Source organism: Equus asinus, chromosome 7 (genome assembly GCF_041296235.1).
Source record: "Equus asinus isolate D_3611 breed Donkey chromosome 7, EquAss-T2T_v2, whole genome shotgun sequence".
In the NCBI taxonomy this organism is placed as follows: domain Eukaryota; kingdom Metazoa; phylum Chordata; class Mammalia; order Perissodactyla; family Equidae; genus Equus; species Equus asinus.
In genome coordinates, this window is record NC_091796.1 from 1,140,481 (window position 1) to 1,158,194 (window position 17,714).

A 17,714-nucleotide genomic window follows, 5' to 3' on the forward strand; every position below is an offset into this window, starting at 1 on the left:
ACCCACAGTGGCATCAGTGGTGGAGGGAATACGTATGTGTGCTGAAACTGAAACCAGCGTATCCCTACTGAATATCTTCCCAGTTCTCAGCTATGCTCAGAAAATCTTCAGTTTGGAAGGACAGGGGTTTGCCCTTCGGAAGCTCCCTGTCCTCGCGGTGTGGGCATTCGCCACAGGACTGCCAGCACTGCTATCCTGAGCAGCTACCCCGTGATGGGGCTGATGATGCCAAGGGCATGGCCAAGCAGGTCAGCACAAACTCCCCCCCATCCCACCTCCTGCTTCACCTGGAGCAGACAAAGAAAGATCCAACTCTGCAAGAACAGAAAGTTCTTATCACTGCCTGCCATCACTTTTTTAAAAGCAAATCAGAAGAGATAGCATCTCCACACATAAAGCATACTTTCAAATCTCCAACAATTATAAATTAGGGCATTATTAAACTGATTTAAGATTGTCAAAATAAGTATTCCCACCTTTACTGTTTTTCAGTGAGGGGGAGGGACTGGTCATGGAGAGTTCAGTAAAATGTTGGTAATATATGATCTTGTTTATTCTTGAATGAAACAAAAATTAAATAAGGCTTCAGGCAAAATATAATGAGCTTCCAATGACTGTATCTCACTTCCTATTGCTTTTACAGCACGGCCTAGATCCCCTCCCAAGGATTCTTGCCCCCCAGCCCAACCCACCTTAGCACACCCATACAAAACTGCCTCCTGCTTCACAAGCCCCTCCCCCCCAACAGATCTCAATTGCCACCCTCTTATCTAGTTACAACATGTACTCCCAGTACACAAAAATCCTAGGTATGTCACCCAAGTTATGCACTCATGTTGTACAAGCTAGGAGGGATTCTTTCTTAAACTTTGGATTTAATCGCAGTGTCTAACACCTGCAACTACTCTATATAGATGCCCAATTCCCACATTTTACATAAGAGAAAACTGGAGGCCACAAAGGTAAGTGATCTAAGACGAAACAACTGGTTAATGGCAGAGCTGAAACCAGCGCCTGGATCCCAACGATGTTCTCACCACACTAACAACAGTCAGGCTGGCTCTTCTCCATTTTTATAGGCTGCCTGTCCTTGGTCTAGTAAATAGCACAGCAGCCACTTAATAGATGATGAAAATAAATGAACAATTTATGAGGAGGCAACAAAACTCAATGGAAAAACATGAACTTTAAAGTCACGATTCTGGAGACAAAATTCAACCGTAAAAACGATGATAAGATGGGCAGGCCCCGTGGCCCTAGGGTTAAGTTCAGCATGCTCTGCTTTGGTGGCCTGGGTTCAGTTCCCGGGCACCGACCCACACCACTTATCGGCAGCCATGCTATGGTTGGCAACCCACATACAAAAGAGAGGAAGACTGGCACAGATATCAACTCAGACAGAATCTTCCTCAGCGAAAAAAGAAGGGAATGACAAGATTAGTGTTAACACACTGTGATGTCCCTGGCACAATGCCTGCCACAGAGGAAGCACTCAAGGAGCTCTGCTGTCACTCTACTGCCTTCCAGTGTCAAAACGTCTCCAACCTTATAGCACTAACTCTCGCACAAAAACTGAATATATCTGTACTGTCCAATAAAGCATCCATTGCCCACATGTAGTTATTTTAATTTGAATTAATTAAAATTAAGTGAAATAAGTCCAGTTCCTCAGTCACAGTAGCCACATTTCAAGAGCTCAATGGCCACTTTGGCTCATGACTGCCACACACACATATGACATTTCAGACACCAGGATCTGAAATATTCCTATAATCAGGGAGAGCAACTGAGAACGGCTAGTGTACACCAAGCACCATGGGGGCAGGCACAACAGGTGAGTATGGGCTTTGTACATGCAAATTCCCTTCAGCATTTCAAACATGACAAAAATCCTCGAGGAATGTATTCACATATGCATTTTTGTCCCCAAAAACATAATTACCTAGTCTGATGGTTTAATGTACAAAAGTCAGACAAATCTAAGATGAAACAGATAGGCAAAATTTAGTGTTTGAAAAAATACATATGAAATTTAGAAACTGTGGATTTTACAGAGTTTATGCTGATGTCAACATATCCTTCTACAGGTAAAAGGCTCCATCAATGTAAAAGCACTGTTTGTCCAGTATGGCGGTCTGTATCACACGAACACTGGAAACATCAGCTTAGAGTCAAAACCTCAACAGCAACACCACTGTCAGCAGCACATGAAGTAAGATTCCAGTAGCTTCCACAGCCTCACATTCTATAAACCACGAATTAAATTTGTCTGCTGGTGTCGTGAAGTGGATTCCAACTGCTAGTGACCCTATGCACAGCAGAGTGGAACCCTGCCGGTCTTTCTACACCACCCTCTCATCTTCCAGCCCCAAGTCAGACAGTGCCTCACTGCTATTCATAGGGTTATCACAGCCAATTTTTTCAGAAATGAGTGACCAGGTCCTTCTTCCTAGTCTGTCTAGTCTGGAAGCTCCGCTGAAACCTGTCCACCATGGGTGACCCTGCTGGTATTTGAAATACTGATGGTATAGCTTTCAAGGGCTAAAAACATATATATTTCACCAGTTTATTAATTTTTTCTCTATAACCCTATACAGAAAAAAGTTATGATTCCTAGACTTCCAAGATGTAACTAAATTATTCATAACACTTTGCTACTAAAGAAGCTGGGTACCTGAGGGTTACTGTAGACCTTAACCAATTTGCTGTTTTTCCTGTTTAACTTGAGGGGTGACTCAAGGGTCTGGGGATTTGTGAGCTTGTTTTGCAGAAGAAAGAGAATGCCTTCAGGAAGGTTGCAATCACCACCCTTTGTCTCCGCGAAGCTCCTCCTGCCAAGTCCCTTAGCTCTACAAAAACCCTTTGCTTTCTGTTCTTGGGGAGGTGGATTTGGGCAAACCCAGGCTCCCACCTACTCGTTTTGGCCAATTCAAATAAATCTTTCTCCATCTCCAAGTACCGATGTCTCAGTGTTTGGCTTACTGTGCATCAGGCACAGGAACTTGAGATTAAGAAGTTCGGTATCACGAATAACTATTAACAAATGAAAGTGTTATTAATTATTTCCTTACGTAAAGACAGAACAGAGGAGTGGTTAGGGAGCCACTATCACACGCTACTTCACAAAATTAAATGAATACACAGGATTGGGGTTTTAAAAGCCTGTGATTCCACCAGAATTGCTACTGGATTATGCAGATAGAATACAGGACCAGAAAGGGAAGACAGGTGACTTCAATGCTAAGAGTAAAGGGCATAAATCCAAAAATAAAGAAAATACTTGTAATCAAGAAAGTATGTGTAAGCCTTGAGTTACAGAGCTAAGGGAGAAAATAAAATAATGAACAATTTTTGAGGGCAAAGTATACTGACAAATACTGATAAATGAGAGGGAAAACCAAAAAGAGGATCTTGGAAGAAAATAACTAGGAGCTTTATCTAATGACATTTCTATGCATACTAAATATTTTCTAAATTATTGATTATTCAGAAGACACTTTCTCATTTATATATAAATCGCCCTACATCGTCAACTCAAAGTGAAACTAAATCCAAAAGTGCACAAATTATACTTTTTCTTAAAACGTTTTAGGATTAGTAGCTTTTCACAAACGACTATAATCAAAGAAGTACTCTAATATTAAATACAGCATCTTTATATACCAAGATCCTATCTTCTAAAAATTTTAACTACCCATAGTTAAATAACTCCCAAAATTTAGAAAGCCTCCTCCTCCAAAAAAAAAAGACAATTATTATATCCAACAGGTACCCTTGGTTACCAAACCAAAAGCAACACAGTACTCAGGTCTTCTTAAAAGATCAGCATTTTCCCATGCTTCTACACCCCAAATGTGCTGCAGATTAACTGAAAGCATAGAGGCCATTTAGAACTAGGAATAATCCCAGCATTTGATATTCCCCCCTTTTCATATGGAAATGCCATTCAGCAGCTCCACCTTCACAGGAACAAAGTGATTTTTGATAGAGTGAAATGTAAATCTCATGAGAAAGACACCGCCCCTCACCACACAGCTACACCTTTCCACGTGCATCACAGTAACTCATGAAGGACATCTGCCTGAATGCAGGACATTCAAAGTCTTAGAAGACAGAGTACAGAAAAATTCTTTCAACTTGTCAGAGTTGGAATTCTTGCAGAATAATAAAAAGAGAAAACAGTTCTTAAGCCATAAAAGAATTAAAGCCTACTCAGTCCCTGGAGTTAAGAATAATTTTAAGATAAGCGTTACTACTTACAGAATCTACAAATAGAAACACATCGAAATATTTACAACTCATTAATGTTATCTGCTATCTACCTTTACTGTAATATTCACCAACATTTTCCTCCGACAACTCAGCTAAGTAATTTTATATATCTTCTACTCTTTGATCCACCATCTAATAATGTTAGTAACATTGAATTTTATAATGCCTGGTATTTAGGAAATAAAAAGGTAGCAAATATTCAAAACTGAAAATTTATATGAAATAAAGAAAATAAGACCAATTGAAGTTGCTAAATGTACAAACAGTTCTGTAAGATACAGTTTTTAATTGCCATAATAACTTCCTGGTATAGCAGATGCCTACTAAATAAGAAGTGTGTGACAAGATCTCAGCTCATTTCTCACTCCACATGGCAGAAGACACGCAGCAGTGGTGCCACAGGGCTGACCAAAGCCTGCCAACCGCAGTCCAGTTAGCTTTCTCCAGACGATCGCCACTGATTAACATCAAGACTTTAAATACACATCTTGTAGATTTTATCGAGATATTTTAATTTCCCTAAAACATGAGTGTTTTGCTGCTAACATCTACATTTTCAAATATAGTCTTAATATTTTCCTTAATAAAAGGAATATATTACAAATGAAATCCCAAATTTGGCTATGTTCCATTTGGTAAAAACAAAATCCTGTAAAAGACCAAAAATAATTAATTCAACAATGTAGTCAGCACTAGGAAGAGACTAATAACATTAAAAGTCCATAATTCTAGGCAGCTCTTTGACTCACATGGATAAGTACCACTTCCAAAACACACAACGCCCTTTTAAAGTCCATACCATTAACACAAAACCATCCACATCCTTACAGGTTTATGCCCATCAGCAGCCACTCCCAGTTGCTCAGTCTTCAGCAACTCTTCTGACAGGCTCCTGTTACTCGGTGCTTCTCTATGCTCACTACACAGATTCTCAGCCTTCTCAATTCCACACATTTTCATGTCGGGTTCCCTTAAGGATGGTGAAAACAGGCATTTCTCCACTTAAAGGCTACAAATCAGGATCTATCTTCATTGGACCAGACTCCCTTGTCCTAGCACTTTTCCCAGTCCACAGAGCAAAGAGCAAGGGCTTTGGTTTGTCAAGTCAGACAATGATTCACTTTCTCGCTTAGTCCTGAATTATCAGGAGAGGGACTCTTTCAGTTCTTGGCTGTAAACAGTGGTGAGAATGCCCACTTCTTTAAGAAGGTGCATGCCATGGAGGAAGAGCACCACTGGGTACTGGCCCCACAGCTTCCTCCACCCCACACTAATGGAGAACACACAGCTCTCAACTGCACCCACAGTCATCAAACTGCAATAGTGGCACCACCCAAAACTATCTGCTGCAGCTGTCTCCTCGATTCACAGCACTGGGCACCATCCCCACCATGACACACCACCTCACTTCCATAGCTGGCTTGTGATGGCTTAGGCTCTCTTCCTGATGGACAAACAGTATAAAATTATGCTAGGTTCAGTACATACGCATGATTATTGATTTTTCTCTGTTGATTATTGATGATCTCTACCAAAGCACGACCAATGTTCCTCTGTTTTCAGTCTTGCTCTGTGTCCCCGTCACCTCCCCACTCAGATGATCCCATGTCCCAGGTAAGGAGAAGATAAAAGTCACCTTCTCCACCACTATTTCACTCTTCCTTCCCTATATTCCTCCTGCCTAAAAGGATGGATATTAGTCTTCCTTTCCTTTATTCTTCACAGACCTATGGCACATATCTATTTACCTTTATAGGTACATCATCCTTCCACGTGGCTTCCGCTATCATGATCCTGCTTCTGGATCTGACAAAACTGTTTGTATTAGACCAACACCATACAAGATAGATTTTAAAAAAGAAAACTGTGAATAGTTTTAGATGAGCAACCTCTTAAAAAAAAAAACCATAGATCACATCATACTTAATGGTGAAATATTGAAAGCTTTCTCTCTAAGATTGGGAACAAGGCAAAGACGTCTACTCTCACCACTGCAGTTCCACCCAGTAGTGTATGTTCCAGCCAGCCCCCTAAGGATTTCGTAGCTATGGACAAGATTATTCTAAAATTTCTATGGAAAGACAAAGAAAGTAGGATAGCTAAGAGAATTTTGAAAAAGAAGAGATAAACAGGAAGAATCTGTTACCCCATTTTAAGACTTAGAGAGAGAGAGTACTACAGACTGAGCAGCACTAGCAGGGCACAGACACACAAGATCAGACAGATAACAAAACAGCAGAGACACCAAGAGCCCCACACATGCAGAGCCAAGTGACTGCTGGCACAGGCACAAAAGAAACCCAACAAGGAAGGATGGTCTTTTCAACAAATGGTACTTGAGCAGAAAAACAAACCTCAACCTAAACCTTCCACCTTACACAAAAATTCACTCAAAAAAGATCTAAATGTAAAACTTTAAGACTATTAAAAAAGAATCTTCAAGACACAGGGCTTGGTGAAAAGTTCTTAGACATGACACTGAAAGCAAAATCCACAAAAGAAAAAAGAAGCAATTAGCTAGACTTAATCAAAATTAAAAACTTTGGATCTATGAAAAACTCTTTCAGAGGATGAAAAGAAAAACTACACAGTGAAAGAAAATACTTGCAAACTCCCTATCAGATGGAGGACTCACGGGAAAAATAAATAAAGAACTCTCAAAATTCAAGAGAAAAAAAATTCAATTAGAAAATGAAATAGACATGAAGAGACATTTACTAAAGAAGACATACAAACAGCAAATAAGATGTTCAACCTTACCAGTCATTTGGAAAATGCAAATTAAGGTGACAATGCACCGTCACTATACACATATCATAACACTAAAATAAAAAACAGTGATGATAAATGTTGGCAATGATGAGGAGACACTGGATCTCCCACACACTACTGCAGGAATATAAAATGGTACAGCCACTCTGGGAAACAGTCTGGTAGTTTCTTTAAAAACTAAACACATACTTGTCATACAACCCAGCAATCATACTCCTGGGCATTTGACTCAGAGAAATGAAAACTTATGTCCACACAAAAAAAACATGTACGTGATTGTTCATAGCAGCTTTATTCATAATATCCAAACAGCTGAAACATCCTAAATGTTCTGCAATAAATGAATGATTAAACAAACAGTCGGTGACGTCAGTGTCATGGTGGAGTGAGCTTGCCCAGGACTCTCTCCCCTCCAACATACAACAAAAAGGAACAACCATATTCCAACAAAAAATATCCTAACAACACAGGAATCCTCGGAGACCCACAGCAGCCAAAGGACAGAGAGTGGAGAGGATGGAGCCCCCCTCGGAGGAGCTGGCATGGGTTAAGAGAGAACTTCACTCCCTCCCCTAAAGACTGGGATTGCTGCCGCAGGAGGCTCCATAAGGGAAGGAGCAGGGGAGGGGCCGCACGTCCGGGGGATCACCCAGGACTCCCGGGTGCCCTTGCCACCCAGACGGAAGCCTTCTAATGGGGCTAACGCTTTCGAGTGGGGTGACCTTATCAAGCCAACACCTCAGGAGAGCAGAGAGCAAGAGGTGATCAGGAAACCCAGGTCTGCCCCAAGAGAAACTGCCCCCCACACACACTGTGCCGGCCATCTCAGCTCAAGGCAGAAGGCTCAGAATACGTGGCTCTCAACCCCCATCTAGTGGTGACGGGCTGTAACTGCAACTGAATAATATCACCATGGGGAAGACCCGTCCTTCTTCCAGCATCCATCAATTTATCAAATCTTCAGACCAGAGGGAAAACAAGCACCCAGAATTATGCCCTGAGGACTCAGAACTAAGTAAACTAAACAACAATGAATTCAGAATAGCTATTGTCATAAAATTCAAAGAGGTAAAGGAAAATACAGAGAAACAAGTCAACGACTTCTGGAGCTACTTCACAAAAGAGATTGAAACTATAAAGAAGAATCAATCAGAAATTCTAGAGATGAAAAATACAAGGGAAGAAATAAAACATAATACAGATTCCCTGAATGACCCTGTAGACACCACCGAGGAGCAAATCAGCATAAGCGAACATAGGTTGAATGGCGCCAGACAGAGGAAGAGAGAGAACCAACACTAAAAAGGAATGAAGAAAATGTCCAAGAAATAGCTGACTCAATGAGGAAATGCAATATAAGAATCATCAGTATCTCGGAGGGTGAAGTAAAGGAGAATGGAGCAGACAGTGCTCAAAGAAATAATAGCAGAGAACTTCCCAAATCTAAGGAATGAGAGAGAAATGTGTGTAAAGGAAGTTTTCAGGTCTCCTAGAAAATGTCAATGTAAAAGACCTACTGCAAGGCACATAGTAGTAAAACCGGTGAAAGTGAAGGACAAAGAAAGAATACACAGCAAGGCAGAAGAAAATAACCCACAAAGGAACCCTATCAGACTTTCAGCGGATTTCTCTGCAGAAACCTTACAAGCTAGGAGAGCTTGGAATGACATATTAAAAACTTTAAAAGATAATCAAGAATACTCTATCCAGCAAAAATATCCTTCAGATATGAGGGAGAAATTAAATCTTTCCCAAACAAAAGCTAACAGACTTCATTGCCACAAGACCTCCCCTATAAGAAATCCTCAAGAAGGTTCTCATATCTAAAGAAAGAGAAAGAGAAAAGGATCACAAAACACACAGTAAGGAGACAGATAGAATCAGAATACAATAGGAAATATTCAACTATAGCATTAGGCTAAAGGGAAGGAAAACATCAAAAACAAAGACAAACTTGTCACTTTAACCATAAACTCACAACACAAGTTGGAATAATAAATGAGAATAAAAACTTAGGAGGGGAGGAGGAAAGGGACTGAATCAGTTTAGACTAAGGAAATAAGAAGCCATCAGAAAATGGACTATGTTATGCATGAGATTCTGAAAATAAACTTCAGGGTAGCCACTAAACTTAAAAGCAGAACAGACACACAAAAAATAAATAAGGAAAAAACAAAGAAACACAGCATAAAAAACTTCATAATTCAATAGGTAGACCAAAACACATAGGACAAGAAACCAAGGAAATGCAGGAAAACTGGAAAACAAGTGATATAATGACAGCAGTAAGCCCTTATACATCAATAATCACCCTCAATGTAAAGACACTGAACTCTCCAATAAAAAGACACACAGTGGCGAGCTGGATTAAAGAACAAGATCCAACAATCTGTTGCCTCCAAGAAACACACCTCAGCTCCAATGACAAATACAGGCTCAGAGTGAAGGAGTGGAAGATTATAATCCAAGCTAATGGAAAACAAAATAAAGCCGGTGTTGCAACACTTATATCAGACAAAGCAGATTTCAAGATAAGGCAGGTAAAGAGAGACAGAGAGGGGCGGTATTTATGATCAAAGGGACACTACATCAAGAAGAAATAAACGTTTATAAATATCTATGCACCCAACACAGGAGCACCAAAGTTCATAAAGCAACTATTAACAAACCTAAAAGATATCCAAAATAACACAATAATAGTAGGGGACCTCAACACCCCACTCACATCATTGCACAGATCATCCAGACATAAAATCAACAAGGAAATGGTGGAATTAAATGAAAAGCTAAAACAACTGGACTTTTGTAATAGACAGATATAGAACAATCCATCCAAAAACAGCAGAAGACACATTCTTCGCAAGTGCACACAGAACATTCTCAAGGACAGACCATACGTTGGGAAACAAGGCAAGCCTCTATAAACTTAGAAAAATTGAAATAATAACAAGCATCTTCTCTAATCATAATGCTTTAAAGCTATAAATTAATTACAAGAAAAAAGCTGAGAAAGGGACAAAGATGTGGAGACTAAACAATATGCTATTGAACAAGCAACAGATCATTGAAGAAATTAAAGAAGAAATCAAAAAGTATCTGGAGAGAAATGAAAATGACAACATGCCATGCCAACTCATATGAGATACAGCAAAAGCTATATTAAGAGGGAAATTCATCACAATACAAGCACACCTTAACAAACAAGAAAAATCCCAAATAAGCAACCTCAAATTGCACCTAACTGAATTAGTGGAAGAAGAACGAACAAAGCCCAAAGGCAGCAGAAGGAGAGAAATGATAAAAAGCAGAGCAGAAATAAATGCTATTGAAACAAAAAAGGCAGTACAAAGGATCAATGAAACAAAGAGCCGGTTCTTTGAGAAGATAAATAAAATTGACAAACCCCTAGCCAGATTTACAAAGAAAAAAATAGAGAAAGCTCAAATAAACAAAATCAGAAATGAAAGAGGAGAAATAACAACTGACTCTGCAGAAACACAATGGGTTATATGAGAATACTATAAAAAACTATATGCCAACAAAACGGATAACCCAGAGGAAATGGATAAATTTTCAGACTGTTAGAATCTCCCAAAGCTAAGTCAAGAAGAGGCAGACAATCTGAACAGACCAATCACAAGGAAGGGGACTGAAACAGCAATCAAAAGCATCCCAAAGAATAAAACCCCAGACCAGACAGTTTTCCTGGGGAATTCTACCAAACTGTCAAAGAGGATTTAATACCTATACTTTTCAAGCTATTCCAAAAAATTAGGGAGGATGGAGCACTTCCTAACACGTTCTACGAGGCCAACAACACGCTGATACCAAAGCCTGACAAGGACACCATGAAAAAGAAGAACTACGGGGGCCGGCCCGGTGGCGCAGGGTTAAGTTCACACGTTCCGCTTCTCGGCGGCCCGGGGTTCGCTGGTTCGGATCCCGGGTGCAGACATGGCACTGCTTGGCAGCCATGCTGTGGTAGGCGTCCCACGTATAAACTAGAGGAAGATGGGCACGGATGTTAGCTCAGAGCCAGGCTTCCTCAGCAAAAAGAGGAGGACTGGCAGTAGTTAGCTGAGGGCTAATCTTCCTCCAAAAAAAAAAAAAAAAAACCAAAAAAAAAAGAAAAAGAAGAACTACAGGCCAACATCACTGATGAACATAGATGCAAAAATTCTCAACAAAATTTTGGCAACTCAAATTCAGCAATACACCAAAACGATCAGACATCGTGATCAAGTGGCATTCATACCAGGGACACAGGGATGGTTCAACATCCGCAAATCAATCAACGTGATACACCACATCAACAAATTGAGGAATAAAAACCACATGATCATCTCAATAGATGCAGACAAAGCATCTGACAAGATCCAACAGCATTTATGATAAAAACTCTGAGCAAGATGGGCATAGAAGGAAATTACCTCAACATAACAAAGGCCATATATGACAAACCCACAGGCAACATCATACTCAATGGGCAAAAACTGAGCACCATCCCTCTGAAAACAGGAACAAGACAAGGATGCCCTCTATCACCACTCTTATTCAACAGAGTAATGGAGGTTTTGGCCAGAGCACTTAGGCAAGAGAAAGGAATAAAAAGAATCCAAATGAGGAGTAAAGAAGTGAAATTCTCACTGTTTGCAGACGACATGATCTTATATATAGAAAACCCCAAAGAATCCATTGGAAAACTTTTAGAAATAATCAACAACTACAGCAAAGTTGCAGGATATAAAATCAACTTACATAAATCAGTAGCATTTCTATATTCTAATAACGAACTAACAGAAAAAGAACTCAAGCACACAATACCATTCAGAATTGCAACAAAAAGAATAAAATACGTTGGGGTAAATTTAACTAAGGAAGTGAAGGACCTATCAACGAAAACTACAAGACTTTCCTGAAAGAAATGGATGACGACATAAAGAGATGGAAAGACATTCCATGTACATGGACTGGAAGAATAAACATAGTTAAAATGTCCATTCTACCTAAAGCAATCTACAGATTCAACGCCATCCCAATCAGAATCTCAATGACAAATTCTTTACAGAAATAGAACGAAGAATCCTAAAATTCATATGGGGCAACAAAAGACCCCAAATTGCTAAAGCAATCCTGAGAAAAAATAACAAAACGAGAGGCATCACAATCCCTGACTTCAAAACATACTACAAAGCTACAGTAATCAAAATAGCATGGTACTGGTACAAAAACAGGTGCACAGATCAATGGAACAGAATTGAAAGCCCAGAAATAAAACCACATATCTGTGGACAGCTAATCTTCGACAAAGAAGCTGAGGGCATACAATGGAGAAAAGAAAGTCTTTTCAACGAATGCCGCTGGGAAAACTGGAAAGTCACATGTAAAAGAATGAAAATTGACCATTATTTTTCACCATTCACAAAAATAAACTCTAAATGGATCAAAGACCTAAAGGTAATACCTGAAACCATAAGGCTTCTAGAAGAAAATGTAGGCAGTACACTCTCTGACATCAGTATTAAAAGGATCTTTTCGGACACTATGTCATCTCAGACAACGAAACAACAGAAAGAATAAACAAATGGGACTTCACCAGACTAACGAGCTTCTTCAAGGCAAAGGAAAACAGGACTGAAACAAGAAAACAACCCACTAACTGGGAAAAAAATATTTGCAAGTCATATATCCAACAAAGGGTTAATCTCTATACTATATAAAGAACTCACACAACTCAACAACAAAAAAGCAAACAACCTGATCAAAAAGTGGGCAGAAGACATGAAGAGACATTTCTCCAAAGAAGATATACGGATGGCCAATGGGCCCATGAAAAGATGTTCATCATCACTGATCACCGGGGAAAGGCAAATCAAAACTACACTAAGATATCACCTTACACCCACTAGAATGGCAAAAATAACCAAAACAAAAAGTAACAAATGTTGGAGAGTTGTGGAGAAAAAGGATCCTTCATACACCGCTGGTGGGAATGCAAACTGGTGCAGCCACTATGGAAAACAGTGTGGAGATTTCTCAAAAAATTAAAAATAGAACTACCACATGACCCAGTCATCCCACTACTGGGTATCTATCCAAAGAGCTTGAAGTCAGCAATTTCAAAAGTCCCATGCACCCCTATGTTCATTGCAGCATTATTTACAATAGCCAAGACGTGGAAGCAACCTAAGTGCCCATCAACTGATGATTGGATAAAGAAGATATGGTGTATATGTATACAAAAGACTACTACTCAGCCATAGAAAAGAATAAAATCGTCCCATTCACAACATGGATGAACCTTGAGGGAATTACATTAAGTGAAATAAGCCAGACAGAGAAGGACAATCTCTGTATGACTCCACTCATATGAGGAATTTAAACATGTGGACTAAGAGAACGGATTAGTGGCTACCAGGGGAAAGGAGGGGTGGGGGTGGACACAAAGGGTGAAGGGTGCACCTACGACAAGACTGATAAACAATAACGTACAATTGAAATTTCACAAGATTGTAAACTATCATAAACTCAATAAAAATTACCTTTAAAAAAACCCCAAAAAACCAAACAGTCACCCATACTATGGAATACCAGTCAGCAATAAAAAGGAACAAACCATTGACACACACAACAACTTCAATGGATCTCAAGGGCATTATATGTTGATTGAAATAGGCCAATCTCAAAAAGTCACAAATTGAATGGTTTCAGATATATAACATTCTCAAAATTAAAATTAGAGAAATTAGAGAAAGAGAATGATAGGGTTGGGACGGGGGAGGGGAGAGAATGTGACTACAGAAGGCAGCACGAAGGAGATCTTTGTGGTGATGAAACAGTTCTGCACCTCAACTACAGTGGTAGTTACACAAATCTACATGTGATAAAACGACAGTGAACTACACACACTTTACATTAATGTCAACTTCCTGGTTTGATATTATACTATAGTTATTTAAGATGTCACCATTACAGGGAAACTGGGTGAAGGATACACGGGACCTCTCTGTACTATCTTTGTAATTTCCTGTGAATCTCTAATTATTTTAAAATAAAAGTTTTTTATAAATAAAGTAAAAGGATGAAAATGATATCCATGCAAACACTAATCAAAAAAGCAGATATTTTATTTAAGTTAGACATCATAAGTCTTCACAAAAGAAAAACCAGAGATAAAGAATGACATTAAATGACAGTAGAAGGTCAATTCCATAGGAAGTTAATGACCCTAAACTTGCATCATCTAATAACATACTCTAAAAATACATAAAGTAAAACTGACAAAATTTAAAGCAGAAACATGCACAATGATGTTTAGAGATTAACACAAATCTCTCAGTAACTTATAAAATAAACAACCAAACTCTGAATATGGATACAGAAGATTTGAACTAGACAATTAAAAAATATGACCCAATGACATATAGAGCAACACATTCAACAACTGAAAAAAGACAAATGATTTTCAAATACACAAAGAAAATTTACTTATGTTGTCGACATGATGACTCATAAAGCAAGTCTCAACACATTACAAAGACTGAAATAAAAAAATTACACCAATGTTCTCTGGCCACAGTGGAATTAAAAGTCAAATACAAAAAGATAACTAGGAAAATCCCCAACCAGGGATTTGGAAATAAGGCAGCATAGTTCTAAATTGAACATGGACTAAAGTAGAAATGACAAAGGAAATTAGAAAATATTTTGAACTGAATGATAATGAAAATATCATGTGTCAAAACTTAAATGCATGCATTTTTAAAAAGGAAAAAGTACAATACTGGCGATCTAAGAATTCATCTTAGGAAGCTAGAAAAAGAACGGCAAATTAAACTCAAAGAAAGCATGAAAGGAAATAAAGGAAAGACCAGAAATCAGTGAAGTCACAAGCAAACACCCTGAGAAGGACACGGCATCACTCATTCAGACAGGATTCCAGAGAGAACGTTTAATCTGAATCTGAGAGCAAGGAAACATCAGACAAACCAAAATTTGAAACACTCTATAAACTACCTGCTCTGTAGTCCTCAAAAACGTCAATGGAATGAAAGACAGAAACGCTAAGAAAGACCGGGTTAGAGACTAAACAGACGTGACACTTCAACACCACATCTGACTCAGGACCACATCTGTAATGGAGAAAAAGTGTGCTACAAAGGGCATCTGTGGGAAAACAGACAAAACTGGAATACGGACTTAGAGTAAATGTGTAGTATTGTATCAATGTTAAATGTCCTGAAGCTGGTAACTGCATTGATTTATGTAAGAAAACAGCCTTTCCCAAGAAATACACACTAAAGTATTAAGATGTAAAGAAGAATGAAGTGAGCAACCTAGTCTGAAATGACTAAGAAAATAATACTAAGATAAAAAGTGAATGATAAAGTAAGTGGCAAAATCCTCAAAATTAGTGAATCTGGATAAAGGACACATAGGAATTCTCTGTACTATTCTTGCAACTTTTTTATAAGCTTGAATCTATTTCAAGATAAAAGTGAATTTATTTCAAGATAAAAGTGAATTTATTTCAAGTCTGAATTTATTTCAAGATAAAAGTCTAGGGGCCAGCCTGGTGGCACAGTGGTGAAGTTTGCACGCTCTGCTCCAGTGGCAGGGAGTGTGCAGGTTCAGATCCAGGTGTGGACCTAGCACCACTTGTCAAGCCACGCTGTGGCGGCACCCCACATAAAACAGAGGAAGACTGGCACAGATGTTAGCTCAGGACCAATCTTCCTCACACATAATCAAGATAAAAGTTTAAAATTTCAAAAGAGAAGACAACACCAAAAGTTTGGCTCTTTGAAAAAATAAAACTTGATAATTTCCTATCAAGATTAATTAAGGGAAAGAGACACAAATTATCGATATCAGGAATAAAAAATGGTAACATTCCTGCAGAGCCTCATTGTGGCACTGTAATTTATAAGAAATAACCAAAATGTATTTCTGATACGTATGTGGTCTTCATCCACAGTTCCTGACTCACAGCTGCCAAGAACTCTTGGGATTTCCTAAGTGTTGAGTGTGATTAAGGTGTCTTTTGTTAAGTAAATGGATGATTTTTGGACCCCACCCAGTGTGGGGACTGGATGCCAGGAGAACCAGGCCTGTGATCAGAGGATTCAGTCCCACACTGATTTTCAGAGAAAGGAGGGGGGGCTTGAGCTGGAATCAATCGCCAATGGCCAATGACTTAGTCAATCATGACTACATAACGAAGCCTCGGTAGAAAACCAGAAGGACAGCTCATCAGCCCTTTTCAGAGAGCGTCTGCACTGGGGAATCAGAACACTTCCATGTGCCACCGAGCTGGGCCCCAAGCACCATGAGGACACAAGCTGCTTTCTTAGCGACGTACCGTATGTATCTCATCATCTGGCTGTTGATTCGTATCCTTTACCATCTTGTAATAAGTTGGTGAGAAAATGAGTTTTCTTGAGGTCTGTGAGCCGTTCTAGTAAATTAATCAAACCTGAGGAGGGAGTGGTGGGAACCTCTGATTTATAGCCAGTCGGTCAGAAGCACAGGTGACAACCTGGACTTGCATCTGGTGTCTGAAATGGGGGATAGTCCTGATGCACTGACACTGACAGTGTCAGAATCAAGTTCAATTCTCGGACACCCAGCTGGAGCTCAAGAACTGCTTGCTGTTGTGGGGAAGACTCCACACTCGTGTTGGAATTGGGTCCAAGAGCCCTTTGCACACATACCTTAGCTAGATCACAGGAATTTAAATATAAATTTGAAAAGAAATCCCTTGAAAAATACAAAGCGTCACAACTGATATAAGAAAACCAAACCCCCAAAAATCTGCATAGTCTTATATCTGTTGAAGAAATTAACTCCAGAATTAAATATATACACACAAAGAACACTCCAGGAATATTGGCTATTTAACCTAGAAAATGTTTTCTAAAAAGTCACAGACATTTATTAAATTAGTCTGACAATTTCTAAAAGTCAGCAATTTCTAAAACATTGTTTAGCCATGAAATTCCTTCTTCATATGAAAGCTTACAATATATAAGATGGATAAAGATAGAGACTACTTTAACTGGAAGCTGAAAAGGATTGATAAACCCAAATCCTGGTTCAGCCTCACCTGCTAATTCTACATTGCCAATCTCTGAGAGATTCCTCAGAATCCCTGGGAGTCCATGGAATGGTTCTGAATATCACCTCAAATTAGTGCTAAAAACATCTTTTTGCAAATTTCTAAAAGCATAATGAGAAGAAGGATGAACAAGACATTTTTCTACAATTATTTACTTTCCTTTTCTGAACAAAAGGATGTAAGTTCATGATCGTAATAAAGAACTGACTACAAACCTTAAAAAGCAGAAAGACTATAAAAACTGTTATTTGACATACTCCCCTCAAGTCATGCCAGCTTTGGTCAGCTGTAATCTTGTCCTGCCTGTCCCTAAGGTTGGCCATACAGTCAAAGGCAAAGCGTCCTAGACATACAAGGTGCTTTCATATACCAGACTCTAAGGGTGAACAGATGTGACACATGTCACACACAGCATCAGTTTATCTCAACCACCAGCGAACTTGTTTAAAATATGAAGGGCTCTTATCTTCATATCTTTCTGGTTAAATTAACCAGAAGAATCTTATTCCAAGTCAAAGCATTAAAGTGGAATAATACTCATATCTACAATGTT

General features: G+C 39.0%; 1 protein-coding gene across 25 annotated transcripts in view; it reads right to left on the bottom strand.

The window, feature by feature from the left end:
- ATP9B (ATPase phospholipid transporting 9B (putative)) overlaps window positions 1-17,714 on the bottom strand; it is a 282,461-nt gene that overhangs the window by 240,199 nt on the left and 24,548 nt on the right. The gene's annotated exons all lie outside the window — the stretch shown is intronic.